Source organism: Myzus persicae, unplaced genomic scaffold (assembly GCF_001856785.1).
Source record: "Myzus persicae strain clone G006 unplaced genomic scaffold, MPER_G0061.0, whole genome shotgun sequence".
Lineage (NCBI taxonomy): Eukaryota > Metazoa > Arthropoda > Insecta > Hemiptera > Aphididae > Myzus > Myzus persicae.
In genome coordinates, this window is record NW_019103856.1 from 487,742 (window position 1) to 510,804 (window position 23,063).

Genomic DNA, 23,063 nt, shown 5'->3' on the forward strand with positions numbered 1-23,063 from the left:
GATTGACTATGTACCAATTTTTAGAACCACAAATTGGGATGTGGATCCCTTACACACGCACACACGCACATTGCCTTTTGTTAATACAGACGATGATGATGCCATATTGACGATTACTTTAACTCGGAAATCATATTATAAAACGCGTACAATATTATAATGCATAGCGAACGCACATAACATACGAGATGCATAATATAGTATGATAATATATTATAAATACGATCTCGTTAACGTGTGGCGTGTGAATGGCGTGTGAATGTGCTCCGGGAGTCTCGTCCGCGTCGCCTGTGCGCTGTACCTATTATATAATACATTTATTATTGTTATTATTATTATTATTATTATTTTATAAACGAAAAGGGCGAGTGGCGTTTTAAACGCGGGGCAGAGCGCGTCGTCTGAAATACGCTTATGATAGGCCAATTCGCGCACCCTAATTCTCGTCACACACGCTCGGGCGTGCAAACGACAAAGTGTGTGCGGTAGAATGGGTAGGTACCGACACTACCCGCGTATAATATAATATGCCGTGATTCTGCGGCGTTTAGTTTGTTTTCCCTCGGGCGATGCAGCGTGTAACCCATTGTCCACGGTGTGTGTGTGTGTGTGTGTGTGTGTGTGTGTGTGTGTGTGTGTGTGTGTGTGTACCAGTTATGTACTTACATATGTATATATAATAATAATAATGTATGTGTCTGTGTGTATAATATATATAGTTCCCCGGCGGTTAAGTTCTTAATCGTTTTATTGTCAAACGCGTTCCCCCGCACATGACTCGTATATGGTCGAAGCTAACGTGCAGGCTACGTCATATCACGCAGTAATGTTGTGAATATGTTATTATAATATTATAGTAGTTGTATTGTACATAGGTACCGTACTCGTCGTAATATTATCATTTGTGAAATAATATCATGTTCATATCATATACGTATATGATATTATTACATCGTTAATAATACAATGATATCGCAATCGTTTTTGTTTGCACGTCAAATCATATTAGCAAATCGCGGTTCGAACAAAATAGATAATCTTACAAGGCTTACAACCGGGTTCACAGCTCTTTTTCTACAACACCGTCGCAGACTTCCGTTCATGGATTCTATCCGTTATTCGTATATATATATATAGGCGCCTTTTCCAATAGCGAGCTATGTGTACGCGGAAAATATAAACATATTTACTTACGTCAAGCTGCAGGCGTCTATGACTCATGTAGTCATATACAAAGTATTATAATTTATAATGATTTAGGTATATTTATATACTTTAAGACTATAATATACACTGTTACTGCACGTGCACGTGGTATATATATATATCGTATAATGGCATGCGACGGTTTTCAGATTTCAACAGTAGTTTTTTCATTATTATTATTTATCTATACTGCGGCGCGCACCACTTAATAGACATACATCGTTTGTATATTGTAATATTTTGGTAGCTCGTGTCAAATCGATTACTGCGATGATAGATTTTACTCATTAAATGTATTACGTTCTTAAAGTATAATATAATATTTACCACTCAACGCCCGATGTTTAAGTGTGTATCTAAATTTAACTCAAAAATATTTCGTGTGATGCAATTAAAAATCAACTGATTTAACGTATACAAATTATAATAGGTATCGAGTTTTCTTTCGTATATAATATATTGGCGATGAAATATGTATGTATACATTAATAGATTTTCGTTAATGTGTACACAGAATATTAGATTTTACGGACAAGTTAATGTGTGTATCATAAATATTTCTTTCGTAAAATGAATCTAACGTATTACTTTTGCACTAGGCACGCCAATTATTTTATATTGAACAGTAAATACTATACGCATATATGTATAGGTACGTGCTTACGTTGGTTCATATCTATTTTAAGACCAACAGCTCTTTTACGGGCATAAAAAAGCTAGGAGTAGGGAGAGAATTAAAATTTATATTTTGTCTTACAAATTAATTAGCATTAAGAGTACGTATTATAATTACATAATTATGTGTATACTATATCATAAATAATATAAATAAATATTAGCTAATTCAGCATGTAATATATAAACGTAAGCAAAAAGTAAAAACGATGGTTGAAAGTTCATGAAATAATCTGATTAATTTGTTAGCTAATGTGTTGTGAAAGCAGTGACTCGATAAAAACAATCAATTTTTTTATAAAAATATCTACTTATTAAAATAGATTATTACTTATTGCTAACTTATTAGTATTATAATTATACGTATTTGTTATCTTTTTATATTTGTGTGCAGAGGACACATATATATAGCACTATATTGTATGTTTACATAATATTTTTTTTACTCTCTTTCCTCTACTTCATCCACTCACTATTGTTATCAATTATAACTATCATTAATTATATTATTTTTGAGTTGCTCTGTTTGAAGCTTTGTTATGTAAGTATGCATAAAAATAAGAAAGATAAAAATATATTATTTACTTTGCTTACTAACACGAGTTCTGACAATGAGGCACCTGGCAGAATTTATGTTATGTTCCTATCGGCTATGGATGAAGATCTCGTGTCAGAAACTCTCGATGACTCTTAAAAAAATAATGTGCATACGCATACTACAATTAAACTATCATTTTATAAATTATCGGTTATTACTAATAACTAACTTTTAAGTACCAATAATAATGTATAAACTATAATATTAACTGTTAATAGCTATTAATTTTTTGACGTTGTTAAATTGCACCAATAATTAACTGTGAGTTAATTTGAAAAATGTCGAAGTTTAATTCCTTATTCGAGCTGTATACACACAATATAGGATTATACTAATAATCTCTTACCTAAACATGATGACTGTTATAAATATATAATCTTTTTTACCATTTCCAAGTCCCCTTCTTGAAGAACACTAAAAATGCGGTTCAACATTTAAACAAAACACATTCCTCGTATATAGGCTTGTAAGGCTATAGCAAAAAAAATGAAAAATAATAAGCAATTTATTATGAGCAATGACTCGATAAAAAAAAAGGTAAGTTTTCTGAAAAAATCGATTACCGTTTTTTTTTTACCTATACGATCACCGCAGTATTATTAATATTAATATTATTCGAAAACGCGGTCGTTATTGTATATTATATTATTTTCATAAAATTCGCCAGCGCAATCGTTTGTATAATTTATGTATATTGCGCACATTATAGTTAGGTTGCAGCAGCATATAGGGTACGCGTTGCAGCAGTCGCGGGGCAATAATAATTTGATATTCGCTTATTATTGTAATTGTAAAATATTATCTCGGCCAGTGATTTCTTTATACTTTCCTACGCACCGCGTGCTGCGTCAAACAAAAAACGTGGTCGAGGGGCCTTTACAATCGCGACATATAGGAGGCGGGTTTAAGTGCTTTTTAACGATGCGATGCGTCTTTTGAATTATTCCGGTCGTCTATACCTACGCGTAAATTACACTGTCCACTGAGTTCGGAAAATGCACGCAGCGCTGCTACTCGTCGTATGGCGTAAACCTATACCTGGTTAGGAGTGTACAACCTGGTCGAATATACATATGAATGCAATATATTATATTATCACACGTATTATGTATATGTATATAAATATTTTAAGTATCTACGCGTCGTTGTCGTCGGCGACTCTGCAGCAGACCACCTCCGCCGCATGGCCACGTCACACATCGTCACGTATTTATATATATATATATATATAGGAAATATAATCGCCGGGTACATTTCGCCGAACATAATAATAATAATAATAATACACTTGAATAAAATATGTACAGTATAATGTTGTACGCACTATTGTACGCGACGGCACCGTGCATAATATAATAGATACAATATAATAATGTATAAGCGTTGTCCCAAATCCGCCCCTGTGTTGCGCGCGCGCGAATACAATTAAGTTCAATAAAAACGCGGCCATTAATATCTTTGTTCCCGGCGAGCATCATCATCAGCAACATATATATATATATATGACATGACGCTTACCTATATATATATATACTGTATATGATATTCAGTGTGCGAGTGTGATTTTTATTTCACAATTTTCCACTACATTCAACCCTGTGTGTTTGTGCGCGAAAATTCTCAGAGACCGGTTTGTCGCGATTCATTGTGCGTGTGCAAAAAATAAAATTACACACGCATTATAATAATAACTATTGGACGAGAAAAAATGCCTTTTCGGCGGCGAGTCCCGGCATGCGTATATAGGTATATAATAATAAAAATGACGGTACAACAATGGCAGAACGACGGCGGCGCTCCGCGGCAATAATATTATTCGACAAACACACACACACACACACACACACACACGCGTGCAACAATAAAATTTAATATCACATATATATATATCGATATAATAGACGGAGGCGACTGCAGCATACAACGGGGTAGTAGCGATTTAATGAAGTGGTAAAAGCAATATAACGCACGTTCTGGTATACCTATACAGAACCCGTCAATATAGGTACTCAACAGTATATTGTATAATATAATATTTATATATATATATATACTGTAAATAGTTTTGCCTGCAGTTTATCAATAGTGTATACAATATGTATATACGAGACGAGACGAGTATTATTATATGAAAGGTTTTTTCTCCGTATACATCTAGTTGTATACTATATATAATAAAATAAAATAATATAATATCGATGACGATTCTTTTGTAGAACTGCCGATTTATTATAATAGACTGCTGGTCTCCCGCTGCATACGGTCGCGTCTGTACATCGGCGTCGCATATAGATATCATATAATATAATATACATATTATAATAATACACGAATACAGCCGTACAGTATGCCATACTATACATAATAATAATGTGTATTATAATATAAACGTTATTTCTCGCGTACAATATAATAATGTGTTATTTTTGTGTTGCGACAAAAAGGTCCGACCGCGCGGACCGAGGGCGGTGGAGGACAACCGAGAAGGAGAGTAGGTATGGCAGTTCATTACACGCCGATTGTCATTATATTATTATTATTATATTATTATTCCTACACCACGCGAGTCCACCGGCCGTTTTTCCACACGAACTAATCCCTTGTGAGTTTCGGACACTGCAGCATTTAACATCACACGCGCGTACCGGCCGTCGTCTTATTTTTATATGTAGATAAATCATCGCCTTGACGATGGTCTTTTTTTTCCTTTTCCCCGGAAAATCGATGGTTATTATTTTTATTTTTAAAAATAAAATAAAATACAATATAATATACTCGGTCCACGGTGCGCGTGTCTCTCCCGCTCGTTGTTTGCGACCGACGGCCGTGTGATTTGCACGCGTTAGAAACGGACCGTTACACACAAGCATTATGATCCGCATCATAACATAGTCTACTGCTGGAGCATCGTATAATAATATGAATATAATATAATATATTATATTGACGACGAGCCGCCGCCGTCGCCTCCTCGAGACGCCAACTGCATCGCGGGTTGTCGGGATAAGAAAAACGCAAAATACAAAATTACAATAACATAATATCCTCTGAGGCTTCTTATTCCTCTTCCCCTGGCGCAAACGAGAATTTAATAAATTAACAATAGCGCTTATATATACAAAACACACACTCACACTGCCCGTACTCGAGGGTTCTAAAATCATCTTCTTCCAACAAACATCTTATTTACCAGTATTGTTAATGCACTTGAAAGTAGATTAATTGCTAACCTTTATTACTTTTTTCTTTTTGTAGTAAAGATATAAAATAAATTGTTAAATTTCGATAAAATCGAGAATTTCGGTTTTAGTTTTTTTTTGGTTGATAGAAAAAAAATATTATTGCTATAAATATCTATTGTAATTGTCTTATCAATTATTACCATGTTTATTAAGTCCAGAAGAGATTCTAGAATTCTAAATGACTAGATTAAAAATACCCTTATCGTAGACTAAATTGGAGACTCCCTAACTCTATATAATTTGTATGGTTATTGTGGATGAACCCCCCACATGTCTGTGATTAATCTTAGGTGAAAACCCAGACCGAACTAAAATCCTGTAACGTAAGTTACCACAAACTACAGGACATATCAATATGCCAATATATGTCTAACCATATATATCTATGCTACGATATGTATGGTTAGTTTTAATGCATTCATATGAGCGCGTGTGAGAGTATTATATATAACACAATATTAAACCGAATATATGTGACAAACACTGTTAAAATTCGGTTTTGTCCGTCGATATTATTATATTATATTATATCAATATATATTATGTATATATATTGGTGTAAGTATAATACCAATACACCATTCGCATCAGGTCGAATTCAAATCGACATAATATTTTATCACGTTCGTTATGAATTTTTATATTCAGCACTGATACAAAAGAGTATACACTTTGTATATTATAATATTATAGTATGTGCTATAATATAGAATGCCACACAATAGATTTGATAATTTCGGCTTCTAACGGTTACCTAACTCGTTTACTATATAATATTATTATAATTTAGTAAGGCGCATATTTGTAACGTACTCACAAATTCACTAATTAACAGGATGGAAAAAACACCTGTAGAAACGTTCTTCCAGCCACTTATCTTATTTTCATTTTAAAACTTGATCTGGTGCCACACAAATTTCGAAACTAGTCACTTCAATTCACGCTAATTGCATGCTAAAATACTGTAATTTGTATAATATTAATGTATACAATTTGTTCACTACAACCTCGATTAATTTTCGTGCACGTGTCCCTAAAAATAAATTCTAACATGATCGACTTAGAAATTGTCCGAGATTGACCGTTTGGCCACCTCTGCTATAGCATATAATATTTTGAAACAAAGACGAGCAAAAAAAAATACAATATGTTATGATATGTATATATCCACCATCCATAAATTATTATTTTTAAGCTACATTTAAAAAATAATTATCAATAAAAAAAAATGGTTACATAAGAAACATTTTTTATTAAGTGCAAAAAATGGCCTAAAAATATTTAATGTTTCAATGTTTGCATCTTGTTGGATTATGAGAGATAAATTGTAATAATAAAAGGTATTCATGGAAAATATCAAATACAGTATCTACCTATTTCAGAGAGGAGCTAAATAATGAAATAGAAAAATATGTTGTTATTATATTGGTTTAATACTTATTTATATGTTCTAAAACTAAACAAGTAATACCTATAAATTATTGAGAAATAATTATGGTAATTAATAACTATAACGTAGGTACACGACTCGAAAGTTAAAGTGAAACATTGCTTCTTGGACTATATATGATTATAACAGTAGAATGCTCACGATAATTCAATTTTTTTCCTCCGCTATTATTCAAGACCAATTTCGAAACAGTGTATACTGTATAATATGCTCATTTCATATATTACGAACTCGTAAGTCATGATGGAATATGTATGCTTTTCTGTATAATCTAAGCGTTTTCAAGTTACAATATTTAAGAACATGTAATTTTCAAAAGGGGTGTATCCTTTTTTCATTTCGTGTCTGCTGGGGGGTATTATCGTTATTAGAGGTGAACACTACCGTATAGTAGGCCGTCGGACTCGTTGAAGAATATTACATAACAGCAAATAATAATAATACAGATGGATATTACTGTTAAAATCAACGATGATTTGATATGTGTATATGTTTAAAATTATAAAAATAAAAAAATAAAACCAAGAAAAAATAATCTTATTATAATAAACCGTTTATGAAAAGTGATGAAATTAAAAACACACAAACGAGTTTTAGGTACAATAAAGTATGAAATGAGTTGTGCCTGTAATCTGTATGTGCAGTGTATATTATAATGATGTATTTACTATTTAGAGGGCACGACGTGCGGTCACGAATTGTCGCGGAAACACATACAACTCGCAAATTTATGGGCGTTCGAGACCTAACGTGTAATGCGCACGTATTGGATATTATTAATTATTATGTGTTTATCCGATGGGTAACCATATATGTATAGTTGTACCGGCAACGATTATGAAAAAAAAAAAAAAATATCGAACAGGCCTAAAAATATAATAAGCCGTTTACGGTGTCGAACGGTTAATAGGATAATCACACGCGCACGTCTAACGAGTATATTATTACTATTATATATTAATTTATGTTTACACTCCTTACGTGCGCGTATAATATATTATACATTATATTATTATACAAACGTGAGAGATGATTTGTGTCGGCTGCGTACGTATATTATATTATATACACACAGAAAACGTATTTGGGTCGGAGATAAATAATTATTGCGTATGTAATAATATTATATATAGAGTGCACGACGGTCGACGGAGTACCCATATATTTTATATTGGTTGGTTCACGTATTTGCGATGTATAGGTGTACACTGTACATATTATAAGACCGAGCGTAAAAAACCAAACTGAAGATGTAATTATTTACACTTAAATGCCAGTGTTCAGGCCATACAAATATATTAATACAATATACATAATATACATATAAGGGCATTAAACGTAGATTTCGTTGTTGGTTTTTTTTATAAAATGTTTCCAGGCACAATTTATTAATATATTATATAATAATACGGTCGCTAGCACTATAAACAAAAATTAGCAGCCTCATACTTCATCGGCGCGGGCCGTCTTACAATGGACCAGCGGAGATAATATATATATATATAATCTATAGGTTTGATACCGTATAGTGCGATCGTATTGGGAGATTAAAAACGTCGCGGTCCGAGACTAAATTCTACAAATTAAAACAATCCAACGGATTTATATCGTTCGCCCGGCCGTTCCCATATTATATTATTATAAAGCTGCCGCAGGTACCTACCTACGTGTGACGCGACTCTTATCTTGTACGATGCATTCTGACGATCGCAGTGTACGTAATATTTTATTTTTGTACAATATATAATAATATAATACGGTATTTCTTTATGCCGTCACCTCGTCCAATATGATAATAATGTGCTTATAACGTCGCGACGTCTTTATAACATAATGCAAATACAATAGGTTTCCGAAACACTCGCACTCGAAACACTTTCATTCGCGCCTTGTTAACATTTTAATAAAACGATACGTGAAACGGAAAAGATCGCGTGAAACACGCAGACAAAATTTTTTTTTTTAAAAGATGCCTCCTCCCTTGTGACTTATATAGCACGTATTTGTTACTGCATTTGTTATTGCGCGGTTTAGTCTTCAAGCGATGCGAAGTGATTTTAAAATAAACACAACTCGTACGCATATTTTGAATATTTAGGTAGTAAGACTGTAAGAGGTATAGAACTTTATGGAGTGCTCGGAATGGGAAATATTAGAAAGAGGATGAAAATGTGTAGCAAAACAATTTGGACTTGGAGTAGGTATCCGAAGATTTGAATGTCTTATTGATTATAACGTATGATATAGATGTATATATGTATTATATATATAATTAAAAAAGGTATGCTAAAATATTTTTTTTTAAAGAGGGACTCTGTTTTCCTCTCAATTAAATCATTGACTTTAAGTCGTATAATATTACCGCTTTTTGTCAAAGGTACTGTACATAACTGTATACGTATTATCTTATTGCGATAGGGGCGAGATTTTAGATTTTTATAAGCGGGTGCAAACATTTGAAGAGGCCAATTTCCCGTCCTCGCCCCCCCCCTCAAATAATGCTCCTGTATTATAGTTTATACTATGGTATGAATAAGATGGAGCTGGGTAACACGGTAATCGGATGGTATATAAGATGATATATTGATATATAAATATCAACACATATCATGTATTAATATTCATAATATATAGGTACCTAAAAGTAATTTTTGCTGCAGGTGGTCATTGTATATTATTATAGTAATATCGTCTACACGGTGTACAATAATTTAAACATGGTCAAATAATAATAACAATAATAATGTCGCGTACCTGGAGTAAATTGGGTTTTTGGGAAAAGCAGATTTCCGGCGGTGGCGGCTCGTTAAATCGTATTACGAGGAAATGTTTGTTTTGGCCCACGCGCTCGCGATGTATGGCGTGTCACGTGCGTCGTCGTCGTCCGCTAATCATAATAATAATAATATTATAACCTGCAACCGTATAATATAGCCACTGCGATTACGTTTATTAATTGTCGCGGGGGACGTATACAACCACCTCGACGACGCCGCCGCCGCCGCCGCTGCGCCTCGGGTATTATTTTATCATTATAAAGTGGCGACGGCGGTGGTATAACTTTCTAAACTGTTCAATATTGTGCGTTGCGCTCGAAATAATAACATGGCGGCATATATTATATTACACACACACACACACACACACACACACACACACACACACACATTATGTACGATATTAAACGCGTACATCACACACTATGTATAATAATATAGTCGCAGGGGCGGCGACGGGTGGTGAGATCGCACACGATAAAGCGGTAACAACGTATAATAGGATTCTCTTTGTATGCACGGTCGGCGGGATAAATTGATAGCGTTCGCGCCGGCGGAGCGGGTCGCGGGGGGAGTTAATTCCGGCGCTTTAGTCCGGGCGCCCTGGCGGAATGAGTTTCCGGTTAGTTTATTTGCCTAAACCCATTATGCTCGTAATCCGTAACGGCGCAGCTCAAATTGCTTTGCACTTAGCGCCGCCGTTCGGCGCGCGCGTATCGCAGCTTTTTCGCCACCCCCTGCATAATATCCGTTCCCACCCCCCAACGTCTACACCCGATCGCCGTCTGGGACGTTATAATATTGTTATATATATACGTGCAGCTTTCTCTCTCCCTCTCTCTCGCCGTAAGTCGTCGTCAGTCGTCGTCGTCATCGTCGTCGTCGTGGTCGTCGCCGCCGCCGTCGTCGCCGTCGCGTCGCCATGGTGACAAAGCGAGTGCTCTATACACGCGCCACCCCCTTTTTTTTCTTTCCCTCTTTCGCTCGCGCTGCACACGTTTGTATTTAGCTTCCCCCTCTGTCCCCCGTCTCCTGACGTGCGTACACTTAACTCTTTCGCACTCATCTCCTCCCTCTCCCCCCCCCCCCCCCCAACCACCGACTATTTCAACCTATAGCGCCACGGCCGTGCGTTGTTTGTTTTTTTTTAATTACACGCGTGGTCCAAATTTTCCACTGGTTAAAATGTTAAATCCATACTGCCATTTTAATGCACGTACGTTAAACACAGATACAAATGTCCACAATAATATATTAGATATAGATACGAGGTACCTTATATATATATATATGTGTATATATATATTATATACTACGTGCGATGCTCCAATACAAACTTATCGACATGTATGAATGTGTGTGTCGACGGATGGATACAATTTTCTTGTTCTCGGGTTGTGGAAACTAATAACAATGTAGACAATAATTTTTATTTATTCATGAAATATTTTTTGAAACAATCAAGATTTATGTTTTCATAAAATATGTAGATGATGACTTGATACTTGATGATTACTAGATATAATAATAATGTAAATTTACCTACCACGAATCGAGCGGGAATAACGTTTGTGATAAACTTACTTATAGAATAATAAGGAAAATATTCCTATTAGAATAAAATGCATAATTTGTTTAGATTAAACTACTGTTATAAACATTTATAAGCAGTAAAATCCATACATTATAAAATAATATAGCATAAGCATAACTCAAATGTCACTATTCCTGCAACTAGATTCAAGACAATACGGCAATTTCTATTAAATTCCATTCAATCAATATTTACGATGAGTGTAATAATATGTACGAATAATAACTGTCTCAAAACAAATTTCAATAAATAAATTCCAGCCACAATATTTTCAAATTAAGTAATCCCACGAGGCTATTACAACTTTTATTGTTGTTCAAAAGCTTTCGTATAGAGTTTCAAACATTAAAAAACGTATTAAATAAACTAATAAAACAATTTTTTAATTAAAAAAAGCAAATTAAAACTGATGGTTTAAATATTGACATGGAGAGCAAAAATATAAAACCAAAAGTGGGGTATTTAAAAATCCGCATAATACTTAATATTTAAAGATTTTTACTCAGCTTCGCCACTTTTTTTATAACCGTATAAGCTTAAAGATTTTATTTTGGATATTTATATTGCACTTTATAAATGTATATTGATTTTATGCTTTTATTAAGACAATTATTAGATGGAAATTACGAACCAAAATAATTTCGGTTGAAGCCTTAAGGCATACAACGGCCGAAAAGTCATTTATGCAAATATCATTTTTCACTCTTATATTTTAATTATTTTGTTTTAAATAAAAATAATTGTATTATAATTAGTTTTTAATATCTTCTTTAAAACTTTATTCAAAATTCAAGAAAAATATTATTCACATAAATTAAAGACTTTATTATTTTTGTTTAAGAAATGGGTTTATGAACTATTTTTTTTTTAAAACCACCAATGTAAATTAACCGCTGCGTATAATCTTAATGTTTAAACTCAAATTTACGAAAACAAATATAATTCTATTTGCTTTTAATTTATCAGTTAATAATTATTGTATGCGACGTTTCAACGTACTATATAATTTAATTGAACGATTTCATTCATATTATTTAGACATCGACTAATATAATTTGATTTAAATATATTTTTGAGGTTTGCAGAATACTTCTATATTTCCAATATCTATATAGGTTTATAATATCTGTTAGTTATAACACTTCATAACAAATAAAAACATATTATATCTATATAGTTATTTTGTTTTAATACATTTATTTTTATCTATTATAGGTAGTTGTATTTTAGATTTCTAAGTTATTTGAAACATTTTATATGCGTTATGCAAGTATGCAAATATGTAATAATGCATATTAATTATTAATGTACGTAGTTCACAGTTGCAGTGCTATTCGCTGTAACAGCGGTAGTATTTATGATTTTTTTCTTATAAAATTAATGGCAATGTCAATAAATAATATATGTGGATAGGTAGTTCTATACAATGGAATGTAGAGATTTTAAAACAATACCTACACTTGTCACTTTTTTTATAGTATATTCAATCGTTTAACTATATCATATCAAATTATTGGAGGTACTCACCATTTAATCATACGAATTAATTAATGCTATTAATAATTTGTATAATATTAAAAATATACTTAGAAAACTAATGAATTAATTAGTTTTATCCTATTGATGTAGTATATATGTTGTTGTATACATATATTAACTATACATAAATAAAGGCTGCATACTACTCACGTCCTCAAAAAATAAAAATTAAGCAGGAAGTAAATTTCAGGATATGTACTTAGTATAGTACCTAATTCAAATGATCGACATCTTTATTGTGTATAATAATACCTACATTAAAAAAAATATTTTTTTAGAACAAATTTTTAATTTACCATAGTTAATGATAATTTTCTATAACGATTTTAGTTACTATGTTGTAATTTAAAGTGTATTAATCAATAGGACTTGTAACTTTTCAATAGAACTTAAATTATTATTTTCTATACACATGGTGAAATTCAAATTATTTATACTAATTTTAAGCTATTCTTACCGTGTACCTTTTAACACGCTTGAATGCTTTTACTGTAGGTACGCGTCATGGTATTGACTTATAAGTTAATCCCACAATAATTTACTTATGTATGATTATACAATATTCTAATAATTATATTTTATAATATACGCCATATTTTTGGCAAGAATAAATTTAATCTACAGCATTACTAATATAAATAAATGATACAAAATATAGAATAATATACATGTATATATATATATATATATATATTTAATATGAGATATGTATGTATATAGATAGTTCATATATTATATATTAATGTATTATAAAAATTATTTATTAACTACCTAATTAATTATTATATTGATCGTTTTTCAGCTATAGGAACTCAAAAAAGCTAAAAAAGGCATGCCTGGATACACATTTGTTACCTTTGACATTTTCTGCACTTTTCCTTATATGGGCCCACTATTACTTACTGATTTTAATTTTGTATGCTCCTGAAATAAAATGTGTGTGTGTGTGTGACGTGCGATTATCAAATGATATACATATCTACGGAGTACTGCACTTTTGTATAAAATTAATTAATTTAAGTAAGTAATTTATCATTCTAGATTTGTTTATTAACATACGCACATATTATTACCAAATGTCATTAATTAGAAAAATATTAAAGGAACACAAGTAATCATTTTACAAACGTGACATGCTTATTGCGTAAAATGTTAACCACAGGTATAAGTAAACAAAATAATATAATAAACAGATTAGATTTAATTGAGTTTTATATATTATATTACTTGTATATGTACAAGTCGTAGGGTCAATTTCGCGCGTGCATATTATGAGATCGTATTTCAATACGTCTTATACAGTTATACACTTAATACTTATACCTATTATGTAGTAAAAGTAATGTAAATTATTAGATACATACCGATAGTTAGTATTTCAGTACCTACTCATGAGTGCCTATATCATTCTCACAAGCAACGCATAATGTGTTCATTTAAAATCATTATTCATTGCAGTGAATTTTCCTTAATTGTACTTAGTTTTATTATATTTATAGTATCTCGCTACAGTTGTTTCTAAAACATGGCAGTTATAACTTATAAGCTTATAACTTATAACTTTCTAAATATCTACATTATAGTATATAACAATATATAATAATATATACATTAAATATTAGCTCGATTTGAATTTGTTGTAATCAAAGCACAAAATAATAATTTTAAACATTTAAAGTAATAAGAAGGGCTAGGTTATAAGCAAACGTAGCATTAGAAGATAGTAAAGTAATTTTGTTTGAATAACTGAATAAGACAGAATATGTAAAAACAATATAATATATAGGTACTTTCAGTGAATTTACCAATAATTAAGTAGTAGCATCATTAAGTGAAAGAGAAGCGTCTTATAATTTTAAAATAAATTGAGGTTAGTTTCGTAAAAGCTAAATAATTTTTGTTAGTCTTAAAGATTATTTTTAGTAAAACTTTAATTAAATTATATAGATGTGTAGCTCTAATACGTTTTTTTCGCTGAAGAAAAAATTACTGATTTTATGAAATGTAAATTAGAAACTTGATATATATTGAAGGGATATCTTACCTTTTTTGATTCTTTCATTTAAATATAGGTACAAGAAACTGCATTTTGTATGTTTATCTTTAAAATAAGCAAAATAAAAATTCGTTAATTTAAATCAATATTAGGTGATTAGCAGATATTACACAAATTCGTAATAAGACGCTGCAAAAAAAAACATAGATTTGCATATAAATTCTAGCCCTAGTAATAAGCAATAAGCAAATGCAAATGTAAATAGCGAAGAATATTACATTTCTATTATCGATGATCGATTTGAATTTCTTATAATTTTGACGTTTCATTGTTTTATATTTTTTCTGCTAAAGTGAAGATAATACACTATAAACGGTGTTTAAAAAGTTAAGAATTCCTTATTTAAAAATAATTATTAATTAAAAATACTTATAAGATATATGTAAATTAGTAGCCTTCAACGAATGTAATGATTAAGATAACACAACAGTAACAATTTATAGTCGATTAAATATGCTATTTAAAAGTATTAGCAATATGATGATAAGATATAACATTTTCACAAACAATTCTTCAAGTAATGATGTGAGTGTAAATCTGAATTTTGAATAATTATAAATTAAATTTTAAAAAATAACTACACTAAAAAAATATTTTATGTCTAAAATTATTAAATTAGGGGCTAATACAATCATAGAATATTCTTAACATTTGTATATAATGAATCTAACGTGGCAGCCACCAACCACCAATATATAATGCTAAAATAAATATAGTTAGAACTCACATGGAGAATTAATGTTTGAATTAAACTAAAAAATCTTCATGAAAAAATCAAATAATTATTTACAAAATAAATTGTGCCTAAATACGTTAAAAATATTGCTAATGTGTATACTAATCATAAATCAATTTATAAATTCTATAATATATGAGTAAAATATTATATTATATTAGGTTACTGAATACGATAATAGTACTATATATATTATATTATATCAAAGAGGAGAACAATGATGTGTCTTACAATAGATAAAACAATATATTTGAATAAACAGATAATAATATAAAATTGCGTTTTTATATTCGTATTTTATGAAACATTGCAGGATATAAATTTGCTTTTGTTTTTATTTATATGAAAAGTGCATATAATTGCATTATGCCTACATTGATAACCTAAAGTACTTAAATATTGAAAAATAAATCAATTACACACGTTTTAAAATATGAAATAACATTTTTACTATTATTTGTATTCATAGCTATCTATAACTATATTTTTGTGCGATAAAAAGTAGATTCATTAATAATTAATGATAAATAGCTCGTGAACATTTAGCTAGCGGTCAACGGGCAAATTATAATTAGTTATGTATATATTATGCATAATATAATAATATAATAATATCGTAATCGAAAAACTCTTTGACGCTGCGGTAATTATTTTATAAGCATTGATATATGAAAATATGCGTACTAAAGTTCTTACAGTAAATACTTTTAAACTAGGTAGGTACATTGTAAATATGTACATTGTACCATATTAAAATATTAGATGTAGATAGATGTTAAATACTTAAATCATTATTTTATAATCGATCCGTGTAGCTGATAGTAAATTATGTAATTAGGTTCTATTATTTTATTCTTTCAATAGTTTTCAAATAAATTACTTGGCGAAACTTATATTTAGTTTTCCATATAAGGTCGCAATGTTAGATACTTACATGTATGTACACACATATATAAGTGAATAACAATATTTAAAAGTTAGAGATTTGGTATCTCCAATACATATTATGTTAAATTATACAAAGTTTTCACCATAAATACTTGGTTATAGTAATGCTTATTTGTTAAATCAATCTATGGACGAAAATATGAAAATTATTATGTGATACAGAAAAAATGATTTTTGTCGATTTTTTTTTTTGTAAAATTGTAACATTTAAATTTGGAGGTGTTTTGAATAGCTGATTTTTCATAATATATGATTAATTTTGGAGTATTATAAATGACTTCAATTAAAACCTGATAAACTTGTTATAATCAAACAAAAACCGTTTTTTTAAATTAAAATTTGTCAAACCAAATATTTACAACTTTGTCAGGATAAATACCATTTTCAACTACTCTATAGATTGTAACGATTTAAGGATACACCTATATTATTATTTATAGATTTTACGATTTATAATATACACACATAATATAAAAACTTTTACTTAATTTTGGCGAATTTGTAAAATTATAATTATATGTGAATTAAACTGGCAGGAAAATAAATATACTAGGTACCTATGTATATTATTTTAATTCGTATATCATTAATCTTAAAGCAAACTCAGTTGAAAATAATTTTAAATACTGAACTGAGATAAGTATGAATACAAATTATTCAATTTTAATAATTTAATGATACGAAAAAAAAATGATTTATATTTATTCACCTTCTTTTCATCACGTCATTATCCTAATAAGATTATTTACTTTTATGCTTGCAAAATTATTACGCAATAGCCAATAGGTAAGAAGTTAAATACAACCAATTAAGTAAAAATATAAGTACCTATAATAACTATTTTAATCTAACTAAGTAGGTATAAGACTTATTTAAAGTAATATTAATTAAAAAAAAATTTTAACGGATTTTTAAAATGTTTTGTTTTTACACAATATAGACATTTTATTTTTGTATGTTATTCGTGTAGTTTATTATGTATTGTCGGGGGTAAATTTCCTATTAAAAACACCAATACAATGCAAAGCGTTATTAATTTTAGGCAGACGTGTAAAATACTGAGATGAAATACGGCGACGACTATACCGCGGATTGTTATATACCAAGTATCAGTGTGATAGCTTGGAATTGTTATTACCTACGTATTATTATAAAAGAATGAGAGAGGGAAAGAGAGAGAGAGAGAGAGGCTATTTTAAAACATCCAAAGCTACTTCTTTATATTTACAACAATATAAAAGAAGGAAAGTGACACCCTGAAACGGTCACCTTTTATAAGTTAATTTAATGTCAGAAATTCTATTAAAAAAAAATCTCACGGGATACCTAACTGTTCAACACCCAGAAAACCACGGGGTTTCGCGACTGATAATGCGCTGTACGTATATAGAAACATAATATAAATAAACACAGTGTCAAAACATAAACGCAGTTATACGTGTAGGGTTATTATCTTTATTTCTATATAATTCAAATGTCGTTTTATCGGAGTGTCGTGTTTAACGCGTAAATTACCGGCGCGTTTAAAGGGAAGGTAAATCTAATAGATATGTCAGATTATACCCGTGTACTTATTCAAGCTCTACGAAATTTATTTATTTTGTTGGTTTTATTGATATCTTAGTTCAAGTATAAAAATGAAATAATATATCCATATAACCTCTTAAAATAATGGTCGAAAAGGCTACGTAAACATTCAATAATATCTATTATAACTAGAGGACATTATCATTATGAAAACATTTGGGCGGTCATTGAAATAATTTAATAAAAACTTAAATGCTGATATAGGAACTGCAAACACAAAGAATTATAAAATGTTGATTGTATCAAAAATAAGTGGTTTATCGTGTAAAACTAAAAACTACGATAAGCAAGAAGTAACTCTCCCGTTTTAGACCTCCAAATTTCAATAAAGTTAGGTGTTTACTTTTTTACCTCGCCTTGACTCTTTATTTGCGAATATTTTTATTTGTCAAAAATGCTTCATGATAGAAAAATGTATCACACAACTGTGTTTATCATAATTGTATGTACGATATGTCGATATGTATCTGCATAGGTAATATTAAATATAACCATTTAAGTATACACGTACATTGCAATTTTCCAGGATAACATAATGTATGATAGCAGAGTAAAATTAAAATCGTATTGTTCATTTTATAGTTGTTTCAATACATTTCAATCAGCGCAACATATATTATTGAAATTCATCTCAACTGGAATACTTGTTGTCTTGTAACTTAATTTTTTTGTCAAACATTTCTTAATGTCAAAATCATTGCAAGGAATATTATACAAGAATCGAAATATACTCAAATACAATAGAGAAAATGTGCATTGTATGAAGACTTGGAATTTGTATTATTAATATTTTTCCATACAGACGTTTTAACTAATCGTTACTGGACATCGTGTCATGCACTCGTGCACTTACAAACTTATCTTGATGCAAACATACAAGTATATAATATTGCACAGCAGATGTCTTTTGTAGCGACGGTGCCGTGTGGTAAATACAATAAATAATAATATTGTGTAAAGACTCGAGTCGATCTGCGTCAATGCACACTGAATACTTATGTATGCATAACGTATAATGTATACATACTATTATTTCTACTTTACCACTTGTACATCTACCCGAGGACGCTCTGCCAATCACATACGATTTTTTTTTGTTATTTTTAATGACGGAAAACAGTGATAACTCAATATAGCCACTGGTTGCAAGAAAACGACATTTGTGTATACATAACACATAATGACCGTATCGAGTGTTTGCGGTTTCTGGTGTCAGCTGCTGGTTTTTAGGGTTGAAAGCAATAAAAAGAATAACACGAAATTCGCTTCGTGGGTGGTTTTCGTCGTTATTTATTTTTCATTGGGCGTTTTTATACTTCATACTGAAACCATGTTTTCCTTTTTTCCCATCTTATTTTTTCGGCTAATATTATTAGGTAAACATACGTACATTATTATTATTATTATATATATAAAGGGATATGCACGTTAATATTGTACATTGTGAGCTGGTGTTACTGATGCCACTTGACTCGTGATATATTCACGACGAGTGAGTGTGCCCTCCACACCATTTATCATCGGTCCCATACAATTGTTATGTGTATACGTGGCCGACACACTTCTTGGAAATACAATAATGACCCCACTGCCGCTGCCGCCGCACCACCGTCTTCTGGTTTGACGTGAATATATATCTATAGAAGCACACACGACGGCGCCCGCTTTTTGGGGGATGAAATCTGACAGACGACATAGACGGCAAAACCACCAGGTATAGCCCACCTACACCTACGTCGGGGTAGCCACGATGGCAGCTTGATATCAAACGGACAAATCAATTTAAGTTTTCTTTTCTTCTCGCTGCATTTATCCTGATGTGCTGTGGGTGAGATAAGGTTTTATCACACACTTTGTACTGTACAACAACTGCTCATAGAATCCGTTGTGTGCGTGTTTTATTGTGTACATAGCTTTCAGGGTGTTATGTCGAGCGTTAAGGGGCAAATGGTAAAAGTCGGGACAAAACACCAAATATTTTATTATCCCATTCATATTTTTAAATGTGAATACTATATTGTCTGCAGATGACGCACTTTCTTATACGTCAAGTCGTAATGTTTTATATGGATTAGCTAAATAAATAAATAAATAGTTTAAAAAATTTCAAGTCTATAAAGTTGTATTACGTATAAAAAAAATAATGACATGACGTGAATAAAAACTTCAGTACACCCGAATAATCCCAATTGTTTTTTTTTTTTCAATGCATTTCTATTATTGAATAAAATAATATCAAATCCAATGCAATTAATTAAATATGTAACTATCTTTAAAAACTATGTATTTTCATCGAGTATAGCTAGTAGAAATTAGAGCTGAAGGTAGCTCCATAGACAAAATTATGAAAACTAACTTCATAATATAGTCTGTGGTAGCTCCACTTAGTTGTACATGTTAGATATATCGGTGTAGCAGACATGTAAACATCTTAAACATCTGAATATTTAATGTAAACCGAACATTGAAACCATTCGGACAAGCCGAAAGGGATCTGGTCAAAATGAAAGCATCGCACTTATAATAGACCTTCTATGAGAATGTTAATGGGGCATGTAATCGGAGATGAAACTAGTAACTACCATTTGGTTTTTAAGCTGACAGGTAGACATTATAAGTGATGTATACTAATATCGCGTGTTGTGTTTAGAATCAGCGTTAATTATTGACAGTATAGCAGTCATTTTCTTCTACAGTATTTTTAAAATAATATTTTATTTATATATAAATTATATACCATTGAAGTCATTTAAGATATTTTAAGTTTTTCATGTAGGTACCTACCTAATATATTAATATTTAACTAGTAGAACAAACTAAATAGTGAATACCTACAACGAATTAAAACATGTATATAGATAAGTATCTTTGAAGAATTTATCTGTATAGACATTTGTGAATATTACAGTTTTTAGATACTGAATGCGGGAAAGATGTTTGACAATTATTTGGTTCTACCTGGTATCTGGTATATCAATTACCAGCTATGAATGAATAAGTAGATGGATACCTATTATAGGTTTTATTATATTAGGGGGTGAAAATGGTGTCATTAAAAAACGGTCAAGTATAAGGTAATAATATATTATTATACAGTACTTTTAAAGTTCTGTTTTACTTTTTAACTATTCAATTAAAAATTATGGGTGGGTCAATGAATTTGAAAACAAATATTTATCATGCATTCCCCAACAAACGAACAACTGTTTCCGTGGTGTAGCGGTTATCACATCTGCCTAACACGCAGAAGGTCCCCAGTTCGATCCTGGGCGGAAACATTACTTTTTTGCATTTTTTTGCTTCTGAGCGTAGTAATGAATGTTTGGTTTTATAATGACGTATGACTTTATTTTATTTTTATTTCATCCTTGTGTCAGTCATTACTTGTTGACACAGAACTATTAAACAATTTAAAACTCCTACATTTTTAACTTAAACGATGGTTTCTGGTAGCAAATTATAATATCTACAGTTGGTATTTTTTTTTCATTTTTTTTTTTGGGGGGGGGGGGGGGGTTAATTCAAAAGTAAAAATTCCCATTTCCCAGTACTTTTTAGAATATTTGTCAAAAACAAAGACATATTACGGGATTATTTATTTATCAACTTTTGACAATGTTGGCTCTTTTTGTGTTACCTACTCTTAGACATTTCATATTTATTTTTTAAAAATGTATGTATCATAAAACCTTTATTTGTAAGTGAAACATTCGAAAATTTATTACAAGGTTAACCCTGAACCGTTCTTGTGAAGATTAAAAAAATATCAAATATACAATATGAGCTTAATTAATTTTTATAAGGGTTTAAGCTTAAGTTCAAATGTTTATAAAATTTGTCAAAACCATGAAAAATTGTAAATTGTTTTGTATTTGAAAATGTAATACTAGATTCCACAAGTGTTTTTTACGAAAGTTTGAAAAAAAAGTTTAGCGTGAATCCAGACACATTTTTTATGAGCGACTGCAATAATTATGAAATTAAAATGTTGAATATATATTGGACATGTAAACGAAAAATAATGATTTTTTATTTAAAGGTTTTAGTTATTGTATTGTAATTGAAAAAATATTAATCTTAGGGACATTCAACTTTTAGGCATAACGTTTATGTATATTATTATTTTATATTTTATATAATAAAATTTTCAAAATATTTAACTATTAATATTAAGATAATAATATAGTCTACGAACCAATTAACAACAGTGTGTACATATTTTACATATTTGTAAGTTAATAACGCAATAATATATGACTCAAATATAGAATATCAAAATAATTATACTATATAATAATATATTCGATGTTTTTGTTAAACTTTGTTTTGACCTATGCATTTCTAATAAAAAAATACTATTATTAATATATCCTAGTAATAAAATAATGAAATAGCTTTAAAATAGAGTTTAACTGGACTATACCTATAGAATCTGCACAGAATCGTTTTCTTACATCATGATTTATTATTAAATTTAGATTAATTACATAAATCACACCAGCCTACTCAATGATTAGGTGTAGGTTACACCAAAAACTTAGTATGCAGCTGAGTAACTTCCTCGGGTTTTTTATTATTTAAAAATTATTACCTTTCATGTTTTTACATAATATTTTAACTTATAAGTACTTTTATTAGCCTTATAAAACTTGTAA

General features: G+C 30.4%; 1 non-coding gene across 1 annotated transcript; it reads left to right on the forward strand.

Annotated features, from left to right (window-relative positions):
* The first annotated feature begins 21,613 nt into the window (after positions 1-21,613).
* Trnav-aac lies at positions 21,614-21,686 on the forward strand. Its single transcript has one exon. It is a non-coding gene; the product is annotated as a tRNA-Val (tRNA).
* The last annotated feature ends 1,377 nt before the right edge of the window (positions 21,687-23,063 follow it).